This window comes from Ochlerotatus camptorhynchus, unplaced genomic scaffold (genome assembly GCF_037179485.1).
Source record: "Ochlerotatus camptorhynchus isolate MF236.1 unplaced genomic scaffold, CSIRO-AGI_Acam_v1.1 ptg000749l, whole genome shotgun sequence".
NCBI classification, from domain to species: Eukaryota; Metazoa; Arthropoda; class Insecta; order Diptera; family Culicidae; genus Ochlerotatus; species Ochlerotatus camptorhynchus.
This window is the reverse complement of record NW_027041217.1, coordinates 267,171-273,170: the sequence shown is the minus strand read 5'-3', so window position 1 is coordinate 273,170 and position 6,000 is coordinate 267,171. Positions and strand designations below refer to the sequence as shown.

The window sequence follows — 6,000 nt, the reverse complement described above, 5'->3', positions numbered from 1 at the left end:
ACTTTTCTGCTATACATTTTATCCCTTATATGACAGCTCTTACCAGTTCTAAAAGTGGTTTAAAATTAGAAATCATAAATACATAGACTCGTTTTTCCGTGCATATTGTTGTTGTTTTTTACATAGTACACGTCACTGACAATTGACATGGTTTTCCTTGACGATGACTGCTAGCAAAAAATTAATGAACAAAGCAGAATTTTGAATATCGCCGTGTATGTCGAGATTTTGTAGCACTGTATACATATACGCAAAATTCTTTAATCTGAAAAAAATCTTCAATAACATATTTCACTTCCGGTTGAATTGGTGCGATATGTGAGAGCGAAATACATAACAAAAATTCGAGGAAAATACATTAAAAAAATCGCTGTCAAACTCATATTGACAGGTCCAATTTCATATATGAATAAAATGTATAAGTCAGAGGGAAATAATAAACAACTTTACATGGCAATGCACCCGCTAGTTTGCAATATAGTCGCTATATTCATAGTCTGGCGGATAGAATTTCGATCTATAAAAAAAGCGGAACCAATTCCATATATTGTAGACCAACAATTGAAAAGGTCCTATCAATTTTTATAAACCAAACGTTGATTATTCTTTCCTCGACAATCGAACGCAAATTACCGGCATCATCGGATAGGGGAATCTTTCCCCAACCCAAAGATAGTGTTAGGCGAGCCTTGAATCACGAGAAAACGGTTTCCGAAGTTTTGTTCGAAATAGCTGATGTGTTCTTTTCTGTTGTTGGTCGTGATTTGCTCGATTGGTTCCGCTATTTGACAACTCAATTGGTTCCCGAGATTCTATCCGCCAGACTATGAATATAGCGACTATAGTTTGCAATGCTGATGAAAACAAATCACTGACACAATCACACTTTAGAAATCCTTATACTGACAACCTCTGTCAGCGCCAATTTTTGTTGTGCCTTTAAAAACAACTGCTGTGTAGAGTTATTCATAAAACAAAAATAATTTCATAGTAATAAAACCCTTTTGCTTAAAATGCCTGGATATAAAAACAAAAATTGTTTTTTTATGAGGTAAGTGATCGAAACCTTATTATACGAAAGCATACATATATTTTCCATGCTTGTCTTATAGGGAAAGCAAACTCTTTTAATAATAAGATAGTGTCAACACTGAGATTGCTGAAGTGCGATTGTGTATCATCAATATTTTGAAAGGGCGAAACACTATACAACACTAAACATTTTTGGAACAGATGCACTATGGGAAATTTCCATACAAGCAAGCGGACAAAAATATTTTCTTCATTTTTGCTTCAATGTAACATGTTGAATGTTTGTAATTATTAACTAAGGGACGAGGAACACATTTTAATGATTCACGAACAACTTTTGATAAGGGTTTAGTTTTTAATTGATCTTTAATGATAATATTTTCAAGTCTTTTCTGCAACATTTACTGACGGAAAACATATTGTGAAAAACATAGGCTTCATTTCAATTAATGGTTATATTCGTTCTTCCTAGTTTATTTCAGTTATAAGATAGGTTACAGAATGAGTGAAAATGGGGGGCTTAAATTAACTTTTGCGGGTACGTCTCCGGCGTAGTGGTTAACATTCGTACCTCTCACGCCAAAGTTACTAGTTCAAATCTCACCCCGGACAAGTCACGAATGACCCAAGAGTGTTTAAGTGACTATAATAAAAAAAAAACTGGGAGAAACGGTATAAATTTTATTTCAATCTTTTTTTTTATTGTTTTCTCAATATTGTCCGAATGAAGACATCATGTAAGTTTTCGACTCTGGAACGTTTATTTTTTCAGCTGTTTATGCTGACTTTGTGCTGCTTCTTCTGCAAATATTCCAAGAAAAGCTGGAGAATGAATTGTAATTTCTCCAGCATGAGCAAGTACTTTATGTACGGTTGACGAGCACAACAGGTAACGTTTGTCAACGAGGATTCACAAATATATATATATATATACCTGCTCATCCAGATCTTGGTTGATCAACTCTTACTCCAAATTTTCATAAAGCTGCACCGTTATTTGATTTTTTCTTTGCAGATACTGTTCTTTACGTGGCTGTAAAACTTTCAAACTTTCATTGATAAAGATAGGTGATGTCCACGCACTGGGATCCTCTTCGATGAGCTCCAACGCCTGGCAAAGGCTGAGCGAACTATCCGGAAATGGTCACTGGTTCAGGGGCTTAGCCACAGATAGTTTAAACTCTTTAGTCTTTAAAAAGACTGATTGATTGGCTTGTGGTTGGCTTCGGTCAGGAGAAAAAGAGATGAACTCGCGGCGTTAGAAATTAATTGTATATTGAACGGGTGTTATTCGTATAATGGTTCGATTTGTACTGAATGTAGGTAAAGTTTGGTGCCGGTACTTTTATACCAACCGACTCGATCGAGAGTGATCGAGTCAGGACGATATTCCTACGTGATGTAGCTGTTTGTTTTTTCCTGCTGTGTGGAGTGTAGAACGAAGTACAATTATGTGCGGCGTGTGGGTACAATAGGTTTAGGTTTCTGCTTGTTCTGTGTCGCTTGTTCAGTGGTATCTCGGACTATCGCGTTGTCCGCGACATAATTCATTATATAGATTTTTAGCCGAAGGGTTAAAAATACAGATAGGTGCAGACGAAGTCAAATGCATCTAAAATTACATTAAATAGCTTTCAAATGGTGATAAACTGGTCCATCCACGACCGTCTGCTGGGGAGCTGTGTTCAAAGCAAATACCCGTTGATATTCTGTATGGAAATCATGTCAGCATGGTTATTTTGTATTTTACACCGCGTAGTAAATTCATTTCCAAAGTAACTGGCTCCATAAAAAAAAAACTTCCCATTTCTCAGAGCATACAAATTGCAAAAACTGTACATTATTTTTTCAACCATTTCCTTGACGGCAAAAATGAAGCATCAAAAATTTCCATGTTCAAATGTTTTTCCACAGTGCTCATTACTGTTTTCTTTTTTTTTCAATAAACGTGAAGCAATTGTGAATGCATATGCAAGAAAGTAATATAGAAGAACTGCGCAAGCCAATCAAAGGTGACAGGGAGATACTAATTCAGCCAAATACACCAACCAGGCAGTGCCAGCGGAGGCACTAGAGGAAATCAGGCGGACAAAAATAAGAAAATCTACTTCTTCTTACTCAGATTCTGGAATACTCTATTGGCAAATCAAAGTTGGCACTCGTGGAGAATAGAAGAACTATGAGAGTGATGATGGTTTCAAAATTTTACACGGTGTGGTATACGAGTGCAATCTTAAAATGGTATTATTTTGCAAATTGAGCATTTTATTTAAATCTGGTTCCTTAAAAATCTGGAAAATTTTGAAACCATCATCACTTTCATAGTTCTTCTATTCTCCACAAGTGCCAACTTTGATTTGCCAAACACTTTTATTAAGAAGTTCCCAAAATTTAAAGGGGTCTACGATTTGTAGTTTCAGGGATATTCAACTTGAAAGTTGAAAAAAATGCTGAAATCATACACTTTTTGCTTTAAAAACAAGCCCACATTAAAATATCATTTTAGAATGTATTTATATGTATTTTATAATGTATTTAACAGTTATTCCCTCCCCTTGGCTAGTTTTTGCACCTTGCTGTTCGTGGGCGGGCTTAATTTCATGCTTTATAGTGGAGTGTTGGAGACGGTACACTGATAAATTCAACTATTCCCATTTTGCTTGAAATTTAATCAATTTGACATTAAACTCAGTTTAATCATATCGAATCATTAAACATTAATCCTCTCTTTCTAAAAATAAAGCATCTGATGTTAATCCCAGTTTAGATTATCTTTTTTTGAATAAATTTTAATCGTTTTTGATTCTTTTTTAATAATTTTTTATTGAATTTTAATCTTTTTTGATTATATATCCGTATTGAAAAAGAATAAAATTTAATACTGGAAAAATTATTTCGAATTTAATCATGCATGACTACTGCCGAAGTAATCATGGCTCGGACTCAATAAGGTGAAGCGGTAATCTGCATACTTTTTAAGCTTTTTTATTTAATTTATCTTTAAGTGTAGGTTTATGGCCGGCGTTGCTGGCTCATGCCGCGATAAAATGACGTCATGGGCAGGCAATGGGGATTACTAAGCTTCCCCTCTCTGATAAACCACTGCATGAGAGAACCAAAGATCTAGTCTAGCAGTGATAGTAGCACACTTGTTACTCCTTTGATTGAGAGTCGCGTCGTAGTACCCTTACGTATAGGCACTGACGTTGGGTGCGATACTGGCGGGTTTTGCCGCAAATCACCCGTATTTTTTTTACGCAGATAGATTTATTTGGGTTTGCAATCTGTCATGGATACCAAAATGAATTAAGTGGAATTAAATGGAAGATAACCTTTTTTGCTGTTTTATTTAAGCATTCCGCTAACAACCCAATTTCATTACTTCATTATGATGGGATTTTCCTTATTCGAGAGTTGAATAGATTTTTCTCCTTTAGTTTACTTAAATCTTTGGATTTTATTAGTTAGGTAGGTTCCGATTCAACACATTGTAGTTTCATTTTTATACCTGTGATCTTGACTTTTATACCTAGGGGATGAGTACTTAAGGGGGTTAGATTTTGATAAGTTCTTTAGTGGGAATGACACAGATGAAGACTGCACATTGTAGTCGAAATACGTATCTGTCATGGATACCAACCCAAGCAACACAGCTTGTCATAAAGAAGTTGAAAATACTTTGTAATGACTAACGCAAAGAATCACTAATACTTTAATATACATCATTTAATACATTTTTTTTATAATGCGTTTATTTTTCCAGGCTCATTTGCTGTAGCTTTGCGGAGCCAATATTCATTGATTAGATTACAAAATTACTTAAAACTAACCTTAGTAAAGCGGGGGCTGATTACTCGAGGCTATCTCGAGGTTAGGGGTGACAAATTGTAACAAATGGATGGCAGGGTAGGGATTGTGAACACAAGGTTTGGAGAGCAATGTGCTCTTTATCTCGAACTAAGCAACACTCTGATGAAAAAGACAAACATGGGGGTACACCGATGGGTAGCTAACAACTTGAGAGAACACAAGATGACACTAACTACTAAATACTCAGATCTATCCGTTTTAAAAACACATAAATTAAATTCAAATAGTCGAGATCTCGGCTCGCCAAGACATCTCTAACGGGTATCGCGGGTTGTTTTCCTCGGGCCCTGAGGGATGTGGATAAATCAGATCTGGCAACACGGTGTAGGGTACACGACCAAACAACATGCTCGATATCGTGATAGCCACTGCCACACGCACATAAATTGCTGTCTGAGAGCCCAATTCGATAGAAGTGCGAGTCTAACGAGCAGTGATTGGACATAAGCCTTGATATAACGCGTATAAAGTCGAGGCTCATGTGCAACCCTTTGAACCATGGTTTGTTCGACACCTGTGGGAGAATAGAATGTAACCATCTTCCCAATTCACCATCATTCGATTTGTGTTGCCAACTGATGAGGACTTGCTGACGAGCAATGGAGAAAAATTCGTTGAAGGCGATTTGTCGCTCAAAAATATCGCCTTCCATAGCGCCCACCTTAGCCAACGAGTCCGCTTTCTCATTACCCGGAATTGAGCAATGAGATGGGACCCAAGCTAAGGTGATAGTATAGGAGCAGTTAGATAAAGCACTCAGTTTAGATCGTATTTCAGGCAGGAAATACGAGGAGTGCTTCATCGGCCTCATTGAACGAATAGCCTCCAATGAGCTAAGACTATCCGTAAAAATGAAATAATGGTCAGAAGGTAGTGAGGCAATTCGCTCTACTGCGTAAAATATAGCTGCGAGTTCCGCAACGTATACTGAGCATGGTTTCTGCAGTTTAAAAGAGGCGCTATGAAATTGATTAAATACACTAAATCCAGTGGAAGCATTTATGGTTGACCCATCTGTGAAAAATCTTTTATCGTTACTTACATGGTGGTACTTGATTGCAAAAATTGAGGGAACAACCATCGACCGATGGTGATCTG

The 6,000-nt window shown here is 36.7% G+C and overlaps 1 protein-coding gene across 3 annotated transcripts in view; it reads left to right on the top strand.

The window, feature by feature from the left end:
• The first annotated feature begins 920 nt into the window (after positions 1–920).
• The window catches only part of RalGPS (Ral GEF with PH domain and SH3 binding motif), a 156,688-nt gene continuing 151,608 nt past the window's right edge, over positions 921–6,000 (top strand). For 2 of the 3 annotated variants that reach the window (XM_065238291.1, XM_065238293.1), the window contains exon 1: positions 921–1,051. The gene's annotated coding sequence lies outside the window, so the exon portion shown is untranslated. Of the gene's footprint in view, positions 1,052–2,091; positions 2,101–6,000 lie in introns of those variants that run through there. The other variant, XM_065238292.1, reaches the window with a different exon arrangement.